This window comes from Ictidomys tridecemlineatus, unplaced genomic scaffold (assembly GCF_052094955.1).
Source record: "Ictidomys tridecemlineatus isolate mIctTri1 unplaced genomic scaffold, mIctTri1.hap1 Scaffold_38, whole genome shotgun sequence".
In the NCBI taxonomy this organism is placed as follows: Eukaryota; Metazoa; Chordata; class Mammalia; order Rodentia; family Sciuridae; genus Ictidomys; species Ictidomys tridecemlineatus.
The window spans coordinates 462,867-486,395 of NW_027522508.1; the positions used below are offsets into that span (position 1 = coordinate 462,867).

At 39.0% G+C, this 23,529-nt stretch overlaps 1 protein-coding gene across 5 annotated transcripts in view; it reads left to right on the top strand.

Annotated features, from left to right (window-relative positions):
• The first annotated feature begins 646 nt into the window (after positions 1–646).
• LOC144373387 (coagulation factor XIII A chain-like) overlaps positions 647–23,529 on the top strand; it is an 84,562-nt gene continuing 61,679 nt past the window's right edge. For 3 of the 5 annotated variants that reach the window (XM_078036477.1, XM_078036474.1, XM_078036478.1), the window contains exons 1-3: positions 647–710; positions 1,226–1,344; positions 4,281–4,388. The gene's annotated coding sequence lies outside the window, so the exon portion shown is untranslated. Of the gene's footprint in view, positions 715–1,225; positions 1,345–4,280; positions 4,389–23,529 lie in introns of all 5 variants that reach the window. The other 2 variants (XM_078036475.1, XM_078036476.1) reach the window with 2 other exon arrangements.

Genomic DNA, 23,529 nt, shown 5'->3' on the forward strand with positions numbered 1-23,529 from the left:
ACCAATAGATCTCTACTATTAACAATGCTAAAAGAACCTCTTCAGGATAAAAGGAGATGATCCATCAGGTAGAAACAGATGCACTGTGTGTTTTAGTTAACTGTGTAATAAACTTAATGGTTTTAAATAAAAATTCTTTGTTATTTTTTCCTTATTCTATGATTTGGCTTTACATAACCTGATGAGTCCTTTGCTCTAGGTATTTATTACTGCTTATGTGGTTTCCTTTCGCAGGGATTGTTTAACCAAAGGTAGAACTGACAAAATCCTCCTACCTCAGCCTCCTGAGCCACTGGAATTACAGGTGTGCACCACCACTCCCGTCGGAAAGCGAAGCAAAATCCAAAGGACCACCAGGTAAAGTGACATCTTACTCCCCTAGTCCAGCCACCGTCCCCTCTCCACAATCTCTATTTGCAATGGAAATCTTACACCTTCTGGATGAAACAGAATGATGCAAATCTCTGGCCAAACAAATGGGAGGGCAGCAGCCTATAGTCAGTTCTTGGTTCACTTCCGTTAGCCGGTAGCGGCTCAAGGGGCGGGCAACTTCGTTCCAACCTTCAAAGGAGGAGTTGGAGCGGGGCTAGGTTTTGCGCATGCTCCCAAGGCAGGTTTTGGGGCATGCTCAGAGCAAGCGCATGCTCACAATTTCCGGTGAGAGCTTTCTTCTGGAGTGGAGGCGGTTTCCTGCGGAGCTCCGGCGGTAGGTGGGTGAGTGCCGCGAGTATAATTGCGAGCTTACTTGTTTAGAAGAAGACAAAAAGGGTGTGCTTGGATTTACCCGTGTTTTCCTTCCGAGTTTTTTCCCCTTATGCTCTATAACCTTGGGTTCTGGGAAATGAGAGCCAGCTGGAGAAGCTTTGGTTACTGTGGCAACCATGTGTTACTGATTCTGGTTTTTGAGGATTTGAAAAGAGAATTTGTGTTATAACTCCTCAAAGTACATGCTGGGTCGCATTCAGAGTCACATATTATTTCAAACTCAGGTTTTTAACCACGGAAATTGACTTTAAAAGATTTAATTCTGGTAGTAATGTGGAAAAGCAGTATTTTAGGCAGGGTAACTAGTTAGAAAGCTAATGCAGTGATTAACACAAGTGAAACAATAGGCATTTTTTCTTCATTAGGTATATTACATTGAAGTTTGGTAACAAAATCAACTTGGAAGTATTTGAAAGCAGTCTGGTTTGGTAATGGTCCTTGTGTTCAATTTCTGATGCAGAGGATGCTGTCTATCTGGACAATGAGAATGAAAGAGAACAATATGTCCTGAATGACATCGGGGTCATTTTTTACGGAGACTTCAATGACATCAAGAGTAGAAGCTGGAGCTATGGTCAGGTGAGCTGCTTAAAATTTGTCATTGTCAAGGCGTTTTTAGTTAATATATTTTTTTTGTCACATACATTACTGCAGGGTCCCATACATTGATATTAGACAGGTACAATTTCCTACTTTTCAGGATCTAAGACTCAGAGACAGAAGGCATTAGAGTAGAGACTTATAAAGGCAACTGCATAATTTATCAGCTGAAACCACATATCTTCCTCTGATGACAAATGTTACAGAGATCAGAGATTCTGTGGATGTCATGGCTCCAATTGAGAAATACTTTGGCATCTTAATATAATGAAATCTCATTAAGTCAACCTAGAATGGATTGAAAACCTCATTTTCTTATTTTTTTTTAAAAAGGTGTTTTGATAGCAATGCAAAGAACACTGCAAGATGTGTGTCTGACTAAAAGAAAAACTTTAAAAAATTATTAGTCTGAGATGCCACTAATTAAAAAAAAGACTATTAGCATTTTTATCAAGGAAAGGCCACTGGACTTTTACATAGACACATGTTATCAGCTGCAACCTCAAGTTACTGTCTAGATATAAAATAGCAAGTGGTATTTCCTTAAGATATTCAAGAATTCAAACTTTCAATTTGGTGTCTTTAACAATGGTGCAGATGAATAATATTTTGCCACATTTCCATACATGAATGCCCGGTCTATGATTCAAAATGCTTTTTTTTTTGTTAGCACTACAAGAAAAGGTGAATGTATAATTTCTCAGCGATTCCTGGCTGAGATGACTATAACTGTGCATTATTTTTCTGAGTATCCAGAAAACCTTGGAATCTCAGAGATTCCACAGAACCTGACTACAACAAGTCACATGATACATTCATAACTTCTGGTGTCTTGCTTTGACCTCCATATGGGATTTCCATATGTCTTTCACCCTCAGCCCCAGGCTGACCATTGGGACTCATGTCATGAACTCTTATTGCCACCAGCCAGCTTTGTGACAAGCTTCACCCTAACTTCTGAGAATGCTCTATTTAGTGTCCAGGCTTGCCCACCTATGTTTCTGATATCCTGCCAAGCTAAGATTTATGTTTGCTTGCCTTGTTTTTAGGTTCTTTCCTGGCTCCCCAGATAAAAGCCCTCTCCTTCCTCAGAGACATCACCTTTGACTACTGTCTGTTGTCCAGTGCCTTTATGTTAGATCCCCATTTTCTAGCCGTAATGTGATGTCTTAGTCTGTTTTCTGTTGCTATAACAGAATTCCTGAGGGTGAGACTTTATAAAGGAAAAAAATCTATTTAGCTCGTGGTTTTGGAAGCTGAGAGTCCCAGGTTGGAAAGCCCCGTCTGTTCAGCCTCTGGAAGGTCCCCCTAGGCTGTATCACAAGATGATGGAGAAACAAAAAGAACTAGCCATGTACATGGCGTGGGCTTGCTTTATAAGCTGTTCTCACAAAAACTAACTCACTTGTGAGACCCTTTATGGCCCTAACTTGACTCTCTTCAGATAGTTAATGGGGGAAAGTTATCAAGGTAAGTAGAAAGGAAAATAAGGAGTCAGGGTCAGGGTGCTCCGAGCCAGCATGCCTTCAGGTAGGCACCCTTGATCTCAGGCCCTATGGCTACCATCATTCAAAAGAGACCATTAGTTTATGTCTTTCAGCCAAAATAATCAGCCATACCCGTTGCTTGCAGAGATACAGGGAATAGTGAACTTTGTAAATTTCTTTAACTCAAGAGCCACTAGCATGTTCACAAACACAACGGAGATGTGTGGCTTATGGGAACCAGAATAATGAGTTCTTTATTTATCTTATAGCTGGAAAACTGGTGGAAATACAGATTACTGCACCCAGTGCATCAGTTTGAGGTACCCCCAAGAGTTGATACTCTAACCAGATTTAGTACAGAAGGAGTTGGTAATGAGCCAGAAAGATGGTGGTCTCTGTCACCAGTACTCAGGTCGGTGACATGCAAGGTTCCTGTATTTAAAGTTGTCTCCTCTCGCTGTGTCCTACAGTGTAGGCAGAGACTCCCCATCTGGCCAGCTTATTATTATTTGGCCTTTATTCCTCTCAAAGACAATGCTGGTGTCCCTGTGGCCAGCATTCCTTCTAAGGAAGCTGAATTGGCTCCTGGGCTCTGCCCACGATAATGCTGTCTACCTGCTCTGAGCCTAAGATATTATCTAAGTGAAACTCCCTTGGCCCTGAGGTCATCAAAGGGGTACCATAGAGGACAGTTGCTATGTGCAGTCTCCTTCTATTGGGGGTGCAAGCTAAGTGGGCCTGAGGACCTTTCTGTGACACACCTTAGAGCCACTTATTTTCAAGACACATAAGAACTCGTGTTACTTCCAAGGTCAAAAGACTTCCGAGTGACTCTGTCAATCAGTCCTTCCTTCACCTGCAGTCATATCTTGGATAGCTCTTTTAAATTAACTTGTACAATTTTTCAAAGAATTTTGAGTCAGCTCACGACCCTTGGACACGTCTGCTCTCTAGTAGTTCTTTTGTATTTCTAGCATCCTTTGATGTTCCTCTGTACGTCACTGAAAAAATTTTTTATAAAGGTACGTCACTGAAAAAATTTTTTATAAAGAACTTCTTTCTTCCACTTTAGCAGTTCATACTAAACATTCTGGGAGATCACTGTGTAGAAAATACACATTTTTTTTTTAGGCACTAAGTTGTGATTTTATTTATTTTTATTTTCTGTAGAGACTTTTTTTTTTATATCAGAGATTGAACCTGGCGGTGCTTAACCACTGAGTCACATTCATTTCTAGCCCTTTCTTATTTTTTTTATTTTTAAGACAAGGTCTTACTAAGTTACTTAGAGCCTCACTACATACGTAGCTGAGGCTGGCCTCAAACTTGCAATCCTCCTGCCTTAGCCTCCGGAGTCTCCAGAATACAGAAACTATCTTGTTTTAAGAGTGGTTATTAAGTAGCTTCTCATTTTTCCCCCCAAAATAGTTTGAAGATGGCATCCTTGATGCTTGTTTGTACGTGATGGACAGAGCACAAATGGACTTCTCTGGTAGAGGGAATCCCATCAAAGTCAGCCAGGTTGGATCTGCAATGGTAAGCAACTTCTATTGATGGCTGAAAACTACCACGTGCACCACTTGCCTCAGCATAGTTGTTGGTTCATTAAAAACTGTTGAAATAGCAACTCACACTTAATAGACTTTTATTTGTGACACTCTGACTTATGACACCCTGCATAGCTCTTGACTTCTCTGAGCTTGTCATGTGCTGTAAAACAAAAATTTTATCTCAATACTGTATGTTTCTTGGGCTTCAGTCAAATGCTGATAGATATCATCCTACTGCACAGTTATCCTTAAGAACCTCTTGCCTGGCAACTAAGAACTGACTTTAAAAAAATACATCAATGACTAATCAAAGGGTCGATCAATCAAACATCAAGGAGCACAAAGATGTACAAGACCCAGATTTTCTCCACATTTACACTGGTGTTAAGAGTAAACAATAAATAGCTCTATAGAATTCTAGTCTCTATAGCTGTGATATCTCACCAGAGAGCTTTATTGCTTATGAAGTGGATATCAATTCTGCCCAGTCATCTAATAAGGTAGGTGCAATAGGTATTCTCATGCCATTTTAAGGAAGCAGGGTGATGTCAGTTTTTAACTCCAAAGCTAGACAGGTTCTACATTTCATGCTACTCTTTGTAGGCTATCGTGAAATGTCTTTGAGGATACAGAGATCCTGCAGTGGGATGGCTGAAAAGGATAAAGAATACCCATGAGTGGGAAGCTTGGAGCCAGGGTTAGAAGCAGATTAAATGGGACCCTGGGTACTCATACACCAGCATACAGCTCTTGGTGGAAAAAACATATGTATCACATTTGGTTCAGGAGCATAATATTCCTGAAAAAAAATCTTAAAACAGGCTCTATTTCATACAAAGACTGAAAATTTGATTTTAGCAATGTCCTTAAGTTTTATAAAACATTCTCCCTGAAGAATTTTATCTTTGAGTTGAGTTTATATATTCTTTTTTTGAGGGAGAGGGGGTTATTGGCGATTGAACTCAGGGGCACTCAACCACTGAGCCACGTCCCCAGTCTTATTTTATTTTATTTAGACACAGGGTCTCACTGAGTTGCTTAGAGCCTCGCTTTTGCTGAGGCTGGCTTTGAACTTGCAATCATTCTGCCTCAGCCTCCCCTGAGCTGCTGGGATTAGAAGTGTGTGCCCCCGTACCCAGCTATATATTCTTTTGACTTAAACAAAATCAGTATTGCTGACATACAAATATTAGTCCAAGGATGATATGGCATGTAATTTCTTATGGTGGTTTCTATTTTTTCAGAACTAAGTTACTTGTAAATTTAGGACATGTGAGGACGTAAAAAGTGGAGGTGGTTTTAGGATGAGGGTGCAGCTCAGTGGTAGAATGTGTGTTTTAACATGGGTCAGGCCCCAAGTTCAATTCCAGCACTGAAATAAATTAAAAAGTGACTTTGTTTTCTGTTGTTAGTTATACTACATAATGAAAATACAATGATTTCTAAAGATTTTGGAAATATTATACTAACCATGGATAGCAATATATATTAGACCTGCAATATATATTAGATAACTATTTTTCCTACTTCAAAAAAAATTTTCACTTTTTTTCTCTTCTTAGAAGTTACCACAACAAGTTTGCAGTGGGAAGGGAAGAGCTAGGAGTTATTAAATACAAATTAATTCCTTCCTAAGCGATATTTAATGGCATGGCTCTCATCCTAAGCTTACTCACACATTGGGTGTATTTTTACAAATCCAGAAATCCCTGAAACACAAGTCAACACAGGAGGAAAGCAGAAAGGGAACATCTGACATAATGCTGTCTCTAGTGGCCTCTGGCCAAGCAGAAGTTGTTAGGTATGGAATTAAGTCCGAAGTGCTATTGCAAATTGCCTTGAAATATTTTTTTAATTACAAACAGCCTATGAAGTTCTAATTTGGAAAATGTATATCCCCAGTTACAAGGTTTGGAATTAGAGAGTCTGTCTGGGCAATGGTTTGGCTCTGGTTGGATTTGGCTTTTGGAAGGGGAGACCGAGACCATGTATGTTAAGGAGTAGAGCATCTCTACTCTTACCTGACCAATTTTAAGCCACATCTGTAGTTCCTTATCCTTGATCACAACACAGAGAAATTGTGATGGTTTACAAAACCCTTTCATATCTGTGATCTCCTTTAATCCTTGCAACAGCTCTGTGAGTCATTCCAACATCTATTCGGTTGTGGTGATCTTTAAAAACTAAAATATTGAGCCTCCAAAAAGAGAAAACAACCCTAAGAAAAAAGTCTCAACTGGTTTTTAATCCTTAGGGCCGTTGGGCTCCTGTTCGCAAATCCTTGAAATTCAAAATTTCGGAAGTGAAATTTCATGAAATTTGATATTTCTTAAAATCATTAAAATTCTGAGTGCAGTTAAACAAAGATCTTGGGGAGGGGAAAAATCCTTCAAATTTCTCAAAGGTTTACCTTAAAGTATGAAAAGTTGTATTTAGAAAACCCAGCAAGAGCTCTGAGTTAGAGTCTAGCAGGAATCCAGATTCACAGGAGGACAGGCCTCTGTATGCACTCCAGGAATGAGGCCCAGGCTTCAGGAGCAACAGAGCTTGATGTACCAGGTGTTTTGTTTTTATTCTGAGTCCCTCTCAAATGCCTCACAGCCTGTTGCAGAGTCTGGAATTCCTCTCATAGAAAAACCAACTCTCAGAAAGAGATGCATGTGACACACCAATCCTCCCGAAGGTGGGACACAGTAACTTCAGTGCATGCCAAGACCAGGGCAATGGCAGGCAGACTTTCCTAAGAGTAGCCAATGCCAGGAAGGAATGGGCACAAACAGCCCTGCCCTAGTTGGGTACCTGAAGAAAATGGAGCTGAGTAGGGGCAAGAAGCACATGCATGACCTGGGACCCTCAGACAAATTGACTTACTGTGGTTATGGCTGATTCTGGCATCCGTGAAGTTTATCATGAAGTTTTCTTTAAAAGCAAAGTAACAGTAACCCAAAATACAGAGGCAAGGAAACACTGTGCATGGTGCTAAAAAAGCACAGAGAATGACTGAAACTGAGCAGACTTTCTAATAACAATCATATGCACTTGGATTTTAGGTGCACAGTCCCCAGCTAAAAACCTTTATGGTCCAGTGTACATGACCTTGACTAATCGTTGTGAGGCCTCAGATGTCAGTAGCTCCTTCTCCCATCCACACCATTTGTGACATCCCAAGATGTCTTTGGATATTGTAAAATGCTCCCTTGGGGTAAAAGGTCATTCCTAGTGAGAACCACAGCATTTAGCCCCTCTTCATCTCAGTTTTCCTGGCTGTGAAACAGAAATAACATTTTCTCCTGGCCTTCATAGAGGATTAATTTGTTCAAAGCCTGCTGGTTTTATTCTGCCAAGGAATAGACAGTGGAGACAGCATTGCATACAAAGGACCAGGTCCCATGTCAGGAGATAGGACCTTGGATCTGTTTCTGCTGCTAACATAATATGTGAGCTGGGGCCAATAACTCAACTACAGGGTTCACTTCTTCTTGAAATTCAAACTTTGTCTCTGTACTCAAATCACATTTGTAATTTCCATTGACAGCAAGAATTTTGTGTTTTTTCTTTTTAATTCTTCAAAACAAAGTTCTCCTTTCTTCCATTTTTCTCCCTTATACATTCAGTATACCCGTCTTATTGTGGGTTGCTGTTACTTTTCTTTCAAATAGAAGTAAGAAAACTTCATGATAATCTGGACACCCTTGGACTACTGGACTTTCCCAAGAGAAAAGAAAAATCCTGTAATCCCATTGTCTGGGGATTGGGCCTGAGATTTTTATAGCCTCACCTAAGCCAATTTTATTTAGGCTTTTCTAAATACCGATTTGTGCATTTTATAAAATCTATACTAAAGATTTGTTTAAGAGAGAAAAGGGGAAAAAAAGAGGAAATTAGAAAAAAAAGACGACATTTGTCCAACGTTGTGCTTCTTCTCTTAAATTGCACCCCTTGATTGCTGTTTCCTTTCCACCTCATTTCTAATGTGACAGTCTCCACCAAGAAAATTGCCAGGAAATGTGCCAGGAGAAGTTAAGGAGGATGCTTTGTGCCATCTGAAAATCCACTTCACTCACATGCCATTAGTAAAGCATGCCAGCCCTAAATTGCTATGAAGCCACCAGACGTGGATTCTGAGCTCCCCGTCATAGTATCAAAACGCTTATTCCCTGACAGGTGACAAGAACAGTCTGGTCCTGGGGAGAGGGGGTGGCAGTGATAATACCCCATCATTACTGCTGCTGGTTACCTGTCCGTGCCGGCTTTGCCCCGTGACTAATTGGATTTGGCAGGAACGGTAGGCAGAGCTCTTTCCCCAGAGAGACGAAGTTGCTGCTGCAGAGGCCTCTGCTACTGCAGAGAAGGGCTTGCTTAGTCACCGTGAACCCTCTGAGCCTCTCACCTTCATGCCCACTTGTTCCTCTGTATGGTGAGATTTTACCCATAAAAGAAGATCTGTGTTGAAAGTAGCACATGAGATCTGGAAGATTCTCCAGGGGACTTTTTGATGAGGAAAGGAGAGGCCTTGGGAAGGGATGTCATTCACTCAAGGTCACACCACTAAAAAAATGGCTGAGCTAGAACTAGATATTGCCCTTGCTCTCAGGTCGTATCGCTTTAGAAGGCTCCTACCAACACATTATGACAAATAACACAGCTCTCTATCGAATTGAGCAGCTGTCTCATAGAAAAGAAAAAGCCCCCAAGCAATTGAGCTCAGAACAGGTAGGTGAATTTCAATAAACAGGAATAAACGAGGAAAGGTGTAAATCAGAAGATTCCAGATAGAAGAAGTCAATGGGTGCCTTGGAAAGAGGTCCCAAAACGATTAGGTACCACATGTGGTATAATGGTGCTGGTGATGAAGATAGCAGTGGTGGTGGTGGTGGTGGTGATGATGGTAGGTGATGGATGGTAGGTTTTTTTCTTTCCATCACCATGGTGGTGACGATATGGTTATGATGGTGGCAAGCGTGGTGGTAATGGTAAGGATTAATGGTGGTGGTGGTGGCAATGGTAATGGTGGTGGTAACAATAGTGGGGTGATGGTAATAATGATTATAGTGGTGGTGGTGATGTTGGTAGTGGTGGCAATGATTGTGATTGTAGGAAGACACTCACCCACTCAGTCATTCATTCAACAAGTATTTATTGAGCCTCAGCACTACCAATCTGGGCACAAGAGCCCAGTCATGAACAAAGCATTGTTTCTACGTCAACAGAGCTTATAGTTTAATAGAATAGACAGACTAGTAAATAGAAAACTTCAACATGATATAGCAAATTCTCTTGTGGAATTAAACATACGATTGTTTAGGAAAACAAATCTCTCAAATTTAGCTAAAAGTTTCCCCAGGACTAAACCCTGAGTGTTGAGATATTGAATCAAAAGATAGAGGAATGGCTAACAAAGACCCATAGCAATAATAAGCCACACTATTATTCAGAGAAGCCCTCTCTCCACAGTGGAAATTATATCCACATTGTCAGTCACTAAAGCATAGTAAGGGGATATATCGATTTGCTCCTCTTGGGACTTGTGCGTTTTGCAATTCAGGAAACACAAGGTTGCCACAACTCAAGTTTGTCCCATGGGGTCCCAACACCCACACTTGCTTGATTCCTTGAAACTCTATTTTGATTCAATTATAGTGATTTAAAAAAAAGGTGATATTAATGGGGGGAAATTTGAAGGTGGTAGGGAAGAAAATGTCAATATAATTACATATTTTAAAATTCCAGGGCTTTCCACTGTTGCCAGACAGGACTTTCCAGCTTCTCTTGAGGTGTGCACGTTTATTTTTAACCCTAGTCTTTTGCTAATATCGAACCATGGTGCCATCATTAATCCCCATTAATACCTTGTTCTGACTGTGCCTTTGGGGAATTAACTCAAGATTGAACTTTTTTAACCAATCGATGTTCTGCGTACTCTTTAGTGTACCTAAAAAGAACTTGGACTCCAGCTAGTAAATCTAACAACTGGAGGCAGATCCTGAGTTCTTCCAGAGCCCAGCACAAGATGCATAGCTATACACCTTTGAGACCAAATGGGTTTCATGGCTTCTGATTCTCAAGCACCAGTGATCCCACAGATAAACTGAAAGTAAGGCTAGTTTTTTTTTTTTTTTGTCCATCTTTTCTACCTTTTCCCCTGAACCAGTATTTAGAAAGGGTTTTTTTTTTTTTCTTTCCACACATGAAAAAGACAGTCATGCCCACACTGCTTTGAGTTGTTGCCACGCAACTACACAGGGAATTTACTACAAAACCATGTTTTGAATAGTTTTTCCTCTAGTTGTTTACTTGCCCACCTTGAATGGAAAGCTGAACATTCAGAAGACTTCTTCATGCAACAAACCTTCATTTAAAATATTCAGATTGCATTTAAAATTTTGCTTGAGTTAGAAATTCCACATCCTGAGTCATTCTGAATGAACTTCCGAGTCAGAAATAAATACATAAACTCTCTGATCATACAATTCACCGCAGTATGATTCCCTAACAGTTTTCATTTTAAAAATACTTTTAAATGTATGAAGCAATGTCTAACTGCTCCTTTGGTTCAGAAGACAACCAACCCCTGCCTCCTTTCTTGGAATGAACTGTCAAAGAAATCTGAGGACTCAGGTGGTTGGTGGCCATTGTCTCCAACCTTTTACCACCAAGGAGCTTTTTCCCCATATCACGGAATGAATCTTGTGTCTATCAAGAAAAGCATGATTACGTAAGAGTAATTTGTTTTCCCATTTCATTCTGTGCCTGGTTTATATAATTGCCAACCAGAACTTCCAGTGGTAATGGCGGTGGTAATGATCAGTGCCACCTCATCAATGCAACCACACTGATGTAATTCAGTGCCACCTTTGGGAGAATAAACATACAACCTCTGCTTGGTGTTTTGTAAGAGTGATACGACTTACTAACTTGCTGGATCCTAGAAACCAAAATTCCCAAGTTGATGGCCATTGTCAGATGGAGGCTCCATGGTAGAGTCAAGGCTCCTGCCCAGAGTTTCTGTGTCTCAGATCTATTGACTTTTATTTGAGGTTATTATCGTCTGTCTCCATGATTCATGCCTGGGTATCAGGGAAGACATTCTTCAGTTTGGAATGGCAGAAAAAGGAGAGGCCTCTGGTGGTGTTTGTAACCATTCAAATGGCAACACATCTCAATCTGTAGGAGCTCCCATGGTGGCCACCTTTGGAGAATCTTCTGATTAGTAGAAAGGTATGGCAGTCCAATATAGTAAAATACTAAATTACCACTTATGAAATGATTTTGTTTTTTAAATCCTAACTTAGAGTCAAAGTACTCCTAAAAATCGAAGGTATTTCTGTAATTCCTGAATGACCATGGAAATCCAATGATGAAGGGGAAGTCAGAACAAGTCTCCTACATTTTTTATTAAATTGAACCCATAGGTGCTTTACCACTGAGCTACATCCCCAGCCCTTTTTAGTTTTTTTTTTTTTGTTTGTTTGTTTGTTTTTTAATTTGGAGACAAGATCTTGCTAAGTTACTCAGGGCCTCCCCAAACTGCGGATGCTGGTCTCAAAATTGTGATCCTCTTGCCTCAGCCTCCTGAGTTGTTGGGATTACAGGCATGAGTCACACTACACTCTGCATCTAATACATTTCTAACAAAACATGATACCATAAGGTCACCGTATTCACCAGGGATTCTCATTTCTGTTTATTAAAGATTTTCAACAATTTCATTGGAAGCCAATGGAAAAAGAGAATTTCCCTAACAGAAATTATCTTTACAGACACTATTGAGAAATCACATCCGTCCATAAATAACCACTGTGCAGATGAAGAGACTGAGGTATCAGGAAGTTGAGTAACTTTATCCAAGATCACAGGTGGCACTGGAGATGATATCTGGCTGCCTGATCCCTCTGTTCTACCCTCAATGTTACATTTCCCCTGGATTTGCCCTATTCCTGTCCTTTCTCCATATCACATGAGCTCCTTGGCTACAAATATAATGCCTTTTATGTACTCTGTCTGGTTCAATCACGCTCCTTGAGGTGGGGGGAAATGAGGGACAATGAGCCGTTTAGACCTCATTTTTTTCCTCTCTGGTAAAAGCCAGAAATGCAATGAAGTTTCCATTTGTGGGCAAACAGCTTGGTTTCTCAATTATTAAGGTTACATTTCTTATGCCTGTTCTTCCCATATTTTTTGGAGAAAAACAGACATTTATTACAAGCCATCTCTCGAATGTGATAATCATAGTCAATCTAAATGTCTTGCTTTCCCTGAATTGCTTCCTGGAATGAGGTTTCAATGCAGCATCTATTTTGTAATCACACAGGCTATTTCTGAAACACGGGGGTGCTTGCTTTTCAGCACTCCCTCCAAGCTGTGCAGCCGAAGCTGCGCTGGTCTCCTGGGACAAATGTCCCCAGGATAGATGGAGAGTCGGCAGTAAAGCCAGAGAGGTCCAGAGGATATGCCCTTCATGCACTTGGGGTTTCTGTCTCATCCTTCTCTTTCCTACCTTCACCTCCTTCCTCTCTTGCTCTATATTTTCCCCTCTCCCTTCCACCCACACCTGTCATTCAAATATCATTGGAGACCGGCCCTGGACCAACCAGCCTTAGACCATGCGGCAGTGATATGGCAACGAAAGAAACTAGACAGCACTTGGAGAGCTTGTCAACTCTCAGTTTCTCTCTTGGCCCACTTTTGGCTATTTCTGTCATGATTGTCAACTAGTAAAATATACTGAGGCCAAATGAGAATCCTCAGTTACTGAGAGAGACACAAGTTAATCATCTCTTGTGGCAATGATTATCATGAAAAAAATGAATGACTCATGGACATGTACCAAAGGATAGTTGATAGGAGTGGTTATATGTATCACAATGCAGACTAAGGTTAGTTCACGTTGTTTTTCATTTGTTGGAAAAAAAATTATTTGCGCCACTGAATTGCTTTGGTGACTTTGTTGAAGATCAGATAACAAATATAAGTGTGACTGTTCTTCTGGACTCTCCTGTTCCCTTTGGTTTTTGTTGATTCTTATACCATTTCAACCTAGTGTATCGATTATTGGGTTGTTATAGTAAATCTCCAAATCAGGTAGTTTTTCAACTTTGTTCTTTTTCAGTATTGCTTTGGTTACTCTAGGTTCTTTTCATTTCTATACAATTTCAAGAACTTGCCAATTTCAGCATGTCAGTTGGCATCCAAACTAACCCACTGAGGTGACCTCGTAAAGAAATATTAAAAGATGACCTCTACCCATCCTCCCGTGATATCATGTTCATTCATTCAGTAGAATTTATTGAGTGCTATTACTGGGAATACAAAGACAAAAGAGCATGGGAACTTCCTTCCTTTTTTCTCTCCTTTCAGGAATATATGATCTGGTAATGGAAACAAAGAGGACCACACCAATGACATAAGATGACCCTCCTCCTTCCACACCCTAATTGCCTACAGTAATAGCCATTTAATTCATATCAGTGGATTGACCCACTGACTAGGATCTAATCCACCTCTCAGAATCTCATCATTTCGCCTCTGAAAATCCTTGCATTGTCTCACATGTGCGCTTTTGGGGAACATCTCATATCAAAACCATAACTAGTGCCATATGAGCACAGAGTCAGGACATCAAAGAAATAGAAATTTCCAGAGTGAAACCAGCCAAGTGTTAAACAGTCAATAGGCTCCTGACCAGGAGAAGAAGGGGTTTGTGGGTGGAAGGGCATTCATTCAGGAGAGAGCATGACATTTCTAATAATACCAAGGGGAGAGCAGCTTGCTGAACCCACCACTATGAAAAGTGCAGGAGCAGGTGGATGGCTTTCTTTTTCTTGGGATCATGTGTGTGACCCTGTCTATTGTTAAGTGTCATGAAAGCCCTGAAAGAATCAGGGTTGAGGAGCCAGGCAAGGGAGAAAATAGGATGACTGCCTCCCTATTTCTTTTCTCTTATGTGAATTTGCTGGGATGCCTGTCCATGGAGTTACCCAATAGAGCGCCTCATCTGCAGGCCTCTCCCCTCCTATCCCTGCTGCAGGACTTGGTCCATTGCAGGGCAGCACAAGAAACAGACAGCTGCATCCCAAGACTAATGGGTTTCCAAATTTTGTTTTCTAGAATTGTTTTCTAAAATATCAATTGAACCCAAGTGCACAAAAGAGAAAGGTTGGAGCAGCTTTTCTTGTAGCAAAGTGGTGACTACAGCTGCCCCCACCAAACTCAGTCCTCTCCTGCTTCACCCTCCAACATGGTAACCACCGAGGTTCATTACAAAATCCCAGAGTGTCATGGAGCACAATTGAACATCCCCTCTCCCACTTCCACCTGCAATTAAGATTGATCCCCACCAGACTGTAGCTGGGGACTTGTGGTTCACAGAACCATGGAAGGATTTTTACAAGTAATAATTCTCATTTCCAAACCTAAGTTTATGCTTTAGAAGCTAATGCATGCTACCCCAAATTTATATCCAGTAGTCTTTGAGAAACTATTACAGATAAGATTAGGTATAAAATTGTTTTCTTATAGAATTTTTTCTTATAGAGAAATCCTAGTCTTTATGAGAAAATCACATTAAAATTTAACAAGATATAATAGATTTATAACAGAGAAAAGTCATTTCATCACAGCCATGTAAAATGGCACACAGAAGAAAAAAGTACATTTACATATTTAAAAATCACTGTACAAAATGTAAGTGTCTGTACTACAGGAAATTAGAAAAAATAAGAAATGCCACTTTTTTATTTGCCAGTATCAACTTAAAATCTACTTAAGCCCCCATGACCAAAACTGGAGAGAAGTCCACTGTGGGTCATGCTTTAGGGTTCTTCCTATTCCTTTAGATTTTACTGAAATCCATGTCTTATTCTTACTCTAGGGTGGAGGTCTACCCAGCATGAATGCAGAACCAGCTCATAAGTTCAGGGCAGGCCAAGCATGACCAGTTCTCCTAACTTCATCCCATTCACCAAGGGCCTCGTACCCACAAGGCACTGTGTTTCTACATTTCCCACATTTCCCCAGTGCCTGATGGTCCACCTCCTCCATTACTGAGCCTCCCTTTTTAACCCTCAAGCCATTGTCTCTGCCTCTCCCCATATTTGAACAAGCCCAATTTCATCCCTCCAGGTAGACCTAAGCCTGGAAAGCAAACCAGCAGCCCACACCACTAGGCACTTTTTTCTGATGCAGAAAGGATATTTGGGGGGTCTGGCTTATTTCACTTAGCACAATGTTCTCCAGTTCCATCCATGTACCAGCAGATGTCATGATTTCATTCATTTACTGTGCCAGAGTAAAACTCCCTGTGTCTAGGTACTACATTTCCGTTATCTAGATGGACACCTGGGCTGGTTCCATGACTTGGCTATGGTGAATTGCACTGCTACAAACATGCATGTAACACTATGGTGTACTGATTTCAGTCCTTTTGGAGTGGGACACCTGGGTCATATGGTGGCTCTAGTCCTAGTCTTTTGAGGAGTCTTCATACTGATTTTGAGTGTGGTTGTACTAATTTGCAATTTTACCAACAATGAAAGTGCACTTTTTCCCCTACATCCTTGCCGGCATGTTATTATTATTTGCATTCTTGATGATTTCCATTGACTCGAAGAAGACAAAAATCTCAATGTGGTTTCAATTTGTATTCTTTAATTGCTAGAGATGTTGAATTTTGTTTCATCTATTTGTTGACCATTTGTATTTTTTCTTTTGCGAATGTCTATAAATGTATGTTTGTTTAGTTCTTTGAAATTTATTTATTGTGTTATTTGGTTGTTTATTTTTTCCTTGGTTTTTTATTTTGTGTGTTGTGTTTTGTGTGTGTGTGTGTGTGTGTTCAGTTTTTGCATTCTTTATATATTCTAGATATTAATGCCTGGTCAGAGGAATAGCTGGCAAATATTTCTCTCCCATTCTGTAGGCTTTCTCTTCATGCTCTTATTTCCTTTGCTGTGCAGAGGTTTTTAAATTGACATCACTCCACTATGGATTCTTGGTTTTATTCCTTGAGCTTTAGGGTTCTTGTTAAGGAAGTCAGTGCCTATACTGATATATTGAAGTGTTGATCCTATGTGTTTTTTTCTAGCAGTTTCTTATATGAAATGAAGTCTCAGGGTAAAATGGAGTTTGTCTGATCAAGGCACATATAGTTTGGCTCATAACACTATAATAATTATATTTTAAATATTTTGAGGAACCTTCATACTACTTTCCAAAATGGCTATACTAATTTACACCCCCAACAAAGGTGTGCAAGAGCTCTCTTTTCTCTACATCTTTGCCAACACTTTTTGTTCATCTTTTAGATTTCAGACATTCTAACTGGTATAAGATTACATCTTGTTGTGTTTATAATTTGCATTACCCTGATGATTAGAGCTAACAAGCATTGTTTAATATATCTGTTGGTCATTCTTCTTTTGAGAAATGTCTGATCACTTCATTACTCACTTATTAATAGGGTTTGTTTTCTCTATATAGATTTCCTTATTCATTTTGGATATTGGTCCATTTTCAGATGTATGGTTTGCAAATGTTCACCCAGTGCATGGGTGATAATTAAAAATAATATTAATTACCTCTTTACTCTGATGATTGTTTCCTTTGCTGTGCAGAAGCTTTTTAGGTGAACACATCCATTTGTCCATCTTTGTTCTTGTTGCCTGTGCTATGGGGGAGTCCTAAAATCCAAGAAAGATAACATTGCCCAAAGAGATGCTGTGAAGCCTTCTCCTTGTGTTTTCTTCTCCTAGTAGTTTTATACTTTTAGGTCTTATGTTTAAGTCTTTTACTCATTTTGAGTTGATTTTTATATGTTGTGTGACACAAAAAGGATATTATGATAAATAAGCCAGGCTCAGAAAGACAACTGCTGTATGATCTTATTTACATAACGAATCTAGAAAAGTCAGTCTTATAGAGACAGGGTAAGATAAAAAAAAGATCATTACAAAAGACTAGGGAGGGAGTTGGGGAATGGGGAAAGGGAAGATATTGATAAAATGATGCAATCTTTATAGAATGATCAATTACATTGCACAGTGACCACAGTTATTGGTCCCCATGTCTGGTATATTTCAAAATTACTAAGTGAATACATTTTTAACATTCTCACTATAAAAAAAGATCAGTTATTGAGGTGATGGATGTATTAATGAGATTGATGAAATCTTTGCATAATGCATACATAAGTCAACACTTCATATTGTACTCATTAACATACATAATTATTTGTCAGCTAAAAATAAGTGAAAAGAAAAAAATTCCTCAAAAGAATCAGCCCAAATTTTGTCAGCAAGAAGAAGCCATTGCTAATATTTTATTGACTCATTCCAACTAAATATATAGATACGTAAACAGATAAATATAGCTTTTAAATCATATAAAAGTATAAAAGCTTAAAGAGTCCTAAGTGTTTCCACATCCTTCCCAGTACTTGATACAATCAATCTTTTTCATTTTAGACTTTCTAATTAGTGTGTATTGTTATTGCTGTGGGGGTTTAATTTGCATTTTCCTAATGACTAATGGTGTAAAAGACATTTTGTTATATTTAATTGTCACCTAAATATCTTCTTTAATGTACTTATTTATTCAAATATTTTGCTTTTGTGTTAAAATTGTATTTGCTTTCTTATTATTATTGAGTTTTAAAGGCTCTTTACAGATTCTCGTTGATGACCTTTATCAGATATATGATTTATAATTTTTTTCCATTCTTTTCACTTTCTTCGAGGTGCCTTCCAAAGAGCAAATTCCACCTGTCCCCCCCCCATCTGCCCCCAGTAACTTGAACACAGGGCACTTAACCACAGAGCCACATCCTCAGCCTTTTACAATTTTTTTTTTTATTTTGAGACAGAATCTCTCTAAATTGCTTAGGATCTTGCTAATTGCTGAGGCTGGTTTTGAACGTGTGATCCTCCTGCCTCAGCTTCATGAGCTGCTGAGATTACGTGCATGCACCACCGCACCAAGCCAAAGGGCAAATGTTCAAATATTCTTAATTCTTTAAAATTATCTGTTTATTCTAATTGGTTATACATGATGGCAGAATGCAATTCATTTCACATTATAGTATAGAGCACAATTTTTCAAGTCACTGATTGTACACAAATATTCTTAATTTTGATTAAGTCTAGGATATGTGCTTTGTTTATTAATCATGTTTTTACTTTTATATCTAAGAAATCTTTGCCCATACCCCAGGACACATACATATTTCCTGTTTTCTTCTAGAAGCTTTATAGCTTTAGGTTTCATATTTAGATCTATGATCTATTTTTGAGATAATTTTTATATTTGGTACAAGGTATGAGTCAAAACTCATTTTTTTTTATCATGCGACTCTCCAATTACTCCAGTCCCTTTTGTTTAAAAGAGTATCCTTTGTCTGTGAGATTCTCTTGCAACTTTGTCAAAACGTAGTTGATTGTACTTGTGTGGATTTATTTCTGGGTTCTCTATTGTGTTCCATTGATCTCTTTGTTTTTATTTATGTCAAATGGTGTCATGTTAATTAATTTAAAAGTATTACATTTAATTATACTCCAATTCTATTTAACCTTATTAAATTTTACTTTTAATAGAAGAAAAAAATTGAGTTGCAACAGAAGAAATTGTTAAACTTCAAATAAACATTTCTTTGCTACAGGAGATGTTATTTCCTAGCAGATCCTCCTAAAGTTATTTACAAATTAAGAAAACCACTAAAAGAATAGAGTAATCATGTATTTGAAAATTACATTTTAATTTTAGATGGTGCAAATTAACTATGAGCGACCAACACATTAAAACATTAGCATTTTAATTCTTCTCTTCTTCCCTCCCTGGTGTCTAATTTTTCCTATGGTGATTAATGTTTTTACATTATCAAGATTTCAAATTCATTCTGCAACTGTAATTGCCAGAGATGTTTAACTTTACGTGGAGTTTTCTCACCACCCAATCTTCTGTCACAGTGTCTTTCTTTAATCCAATCCTTAATTGCGTCAATGTTACATTTCAAGCACTTTATGAGAGCTATCCTCTTCCCCATGATCCTGCGTGTTTGACAGTGTGTGCTGGTCATCTTCACCCACCCACGGCATCTGAGCTGTGCCAGGTGTCCTTGGGTTAACCGTTCTTTCTCTTAGGATGATGGAAGTACTAATTGGCAGGATTTTGTCACTGGATGGTACTGTGGAGGAGTCTGCAGGCAGGAGGATTGCTTCACTTGTTGCTCATTTCCTCTTTTGTCTAGGTAACTGAATGACTTATTTTGTCCTAAAGTCCAAATTGATTCACATTTCTAGGTAGTGAGCAAAAATAACTATGGAGCACAATATTGCACTAAAATGTATATATTCAGTTGTCCCCTCTATCAAGTGAAATGTTCTCCTATTATGAAAATCCCTTCTGTTTTATCTGTTGTATGTTTTAAGAACACAAATCCTTATGTCACATCATCTCTGTCTTCAATAACTATTAGCTTCTCTCTAGCATCATCTGCTTGCATTTTTCATTAGAATTTTTTTAATTATGTCAAATTTGTCTTTTCTGTCATTAGTTTTATTTTTAGTGGTGCTTTTATTCCTGTTTCTTGTAGTTAATTACGTATTATTAGCCTTCCAATGATACGATTTGATCCTTAATTTGTTCCTTTAGAGCTGTGACCTCTTAAGAGATTGTGAGAAAATTCTTTGTGTCTCTTAATTGCTTTCCCTTTCTGTGTATAATTTTTTTTCATTCTGTCTCTGTCTCTTCTCTACTTTACCCTTACCCCCTTACTGTATTTTTTCCTTTGGTTTGTGTTAATATTTGCCTAAATCTTCTCCAGGGATCCTATTTGCTCTGAGAGATGGAATCTTTTGTTGTTGTTGTTGTTTACTTGTTTGTTTTGATACTACTATGCATCTTTATTTTTTATTAATTTTTTATTTATATATGACAGCAGAATGCATTACAATTCTTATTCACACATAGAGCCCAATTTTTCATATCTCTGGTTGTATACGTAGTATATTCACACCAATTCATGTCTTTATACATGTATTTTGGATAATAATGTTCATCACACTCCACCATCATTTCTAACCCCATGTCCCCTCCCTTCCCCTCCCACCCTGCCCTACCTAGATGACATTTGCAGGTAAATGGATGGAGTTAGAGAAGATAATGCTAAGTGAAGTTAACCAATCTCCAAAAAACAAATGCCAAATGTTTTCTCTGATATAAGGAGGCTGATTCATAGTGGGGTAGGGAGGGGGAGCATGGGAGGAATAGAAGAACTCTAGATTAAAGAGATGAAATCTTGACTCTCTTTTCAATCTGAGGTTGGTTGGATTTCTCCTCTGAACTAGTTTGAGGCCAGTGTGCTACATTCTCCCTACTCTTTAATACCCACAGAGAGATTGGAGAGAGAGAAAGGGAGATTATCTGAGAGGAAGGCAATCTTCATTAGAATTCTTGGACTCTGCTCTTTCTTTTAAGATTCTGTTGAATCCTCTCTCCAGAACTCACCCCCCTCAGTGGAGGTGGAGCCATTGCCATAGGGGATTCTCTTGGGCTTCTTATCATTTTCCCATCATAGCCCCAGAGTTTCCACCTCTTTTGAGGTGCAAACCCGTTTCCTATTCTCAACAAGCATTATTTCCACGATTCTGGTTGGAACAAGAAAAGGATTGGAATTTTTAAATTCAGCTTGTTTCTTTCCAGATTTTGAAAGATAAATTTTAAGCCTCAAGATTCTGTTGACTCACCAGTAAGGAATTGATGGATCTGAGCTCTGCTGCCTGTCTGCTTCACTCCAAAATTATTATTTTCTCTTGGCTCCAGGTTTTAAAGTTGATTGCATTGTGTTTGTTATGCCACTGAGGTTCCTGGTAGTAATGGGGAGGAGGCTGTTTTTTCAAATTTCGAATTCTGTAGGCACGATGTGGGGGTCAATACCAGTGCAACCTTAATGAAATTAAATAATGCTTCTTCACATGGTCTGCTTGACCACTGGTAACCCAAGACCAAGACATTTCATTCTGCCATTGGTCAAAGGCTGATATGACAATATAATATCACAGCAGCCAACTGTGACATATCCTTGAAGTACCAGCATGCTCTTGAAGTGTCCCTCACATATATTCTGTTGTTTGGGGAAGGAGAGATTACTTTAACCCTTTCCATCTGTCACTTAAGATTTATCTCTTTCAGTATCTGAGCTCATTAGAAATCAATGTTCTAATTAGAAAACAGTAGCTAATCTGGGCAAATGCTAATAAATGAGAGTTGTGATTTGTCTAGCAACAGGAGAAGCACTCAGCATTAACAATTAAAATATCTATAGAGAAGTGAGCTTTTTTTTCTTACTCTTCCCCTTAGCTGATCGAGTTCAGCCTTATGCTATAAATAGCTCTTATAATTTATGGCTATCTATTTGAAAACCAGTCCACAGTTTAGGAACTTTTACCTCTGGGATGCATAGATCCTATTCTGTTTCTCAATGATAAGGGAAAAGTATTGTGAGTTCAAATCTGGAGCTGCCTGCCCACAAAGACCAGACCACATTATAGTCTACCAACACTCTCCTGGGCTTCACTATCATACATACAGATATTTTAGTAATTGGTTTGTCTGCAAGAAGAATTACTGTTGGTGAATAAAGACAAAATGATGGCCTAAAAACCCTTCTAAACCTCAGTCATTTCAGGGATCCACAGGCTAATGTCAAAGTTCACATCAAAGGCATGAGTTTAGAACTGGCTGAACAGGTCTTTCAAAAACCATGAAAGTATATTTTTTCTACATTGAATACATTAACTGAGTAGTTACCAAAACACTTGTTCACCCAACTGACATCTGACCTGTCTGGATGGAGGGGAAAATAGTATGTGATGGAATTGAATAGGTTTTTTTCTAGATTGCACTCTGCAAAAGGACCCTTCTTGGGAAAAGTCACTTGGTGCTAGAGTAAACCTCACATTTTAATGGAGAGTGTGTTCCTCACAGAAGAAGATGCTTGAACATCTAAGTGTTTTCTGTTAGTGTTTTCTGTTAGTGTTTTCTATGCCATCCTATATTGTTTACTTACAAGTACCCATAAGGGGTCCCTGAATCTGACATATGGTTTTAGGATTCCAAGTGCTATTTGAACTCTTTCCACTATGTTATGTGGATGGCCTTTTCTGATCAGCTAACAATATCATCTCCTCTACTAAACCCCTAACATCCTCACCCTTCCAACCAACTGATTACTCCTCGCTTTGGGTTCCACTCTACCTATATGTTTTCCAATCTAAATACCGTAATCTTTACTTCCCTTCTTTTGGGCGGAGTGAGGAGGTAGCCAGAGATTGAACTCAGAGGCACTTGACCACTGAGCCACATCCCCAGCCCTATTTTGTATATTACTTAGAGATAGGGTCTCACTGAGTTGCTTAGCACCTCTCTTTTGCTGAGGTTGGCTTTGAACTCATGATCCTCCTGTTTCAACCTTCCAAGCCACTGGGATTACAGGTGGGCACCATTGCACCCAGCAGTAATCTTTACTTTCATTTGATTGGTTTCTTTTGCATCTCTTCCAGGGACCTGGTTTTATTATTTTCAATGTACAATGCCTATATGCTTGTTGAATATACAAGAGATTACTGAACTATTTTGAAGTACCAATTCTTTGCTAATATTTGTTGGAATTCAGAAGGACGTAGATTTTGTCTTTGATCTCCGTAAACTCAGGAGCCAGTGAGGAAGACAGATTCCTCTCCCACTAATTGCATCAAGCCAAGGAGAAAGGTCTGGGTAGGTGCTCAGGCTGTGCTCTTAGTTGGTGAGGCAGCAAATACATAAAAACTCACCATATTTCAACATTTCATGTATGACTTTCATAATCCAAATGCACAATATTCAAATCATATTTTGCATTGTTTGCTAAAATATTTTCAGCATAATCCAGACCTATGCTTCTCAAACTGCTGTACACACAAACCCCCAGTGGATCCTGTTAAAATACAGATTCTTTCTTGTTCAATAGGTTTGTTCAGGGAGAATTTACGGATTCTATTGACTCCAATAGAATGCCCAAACTGCTGGTCCGCAGACCACACTTTGAGTAGCCAGACTTTAAACAACATCATGTCAATTATAAAAAATATTGTCAATTA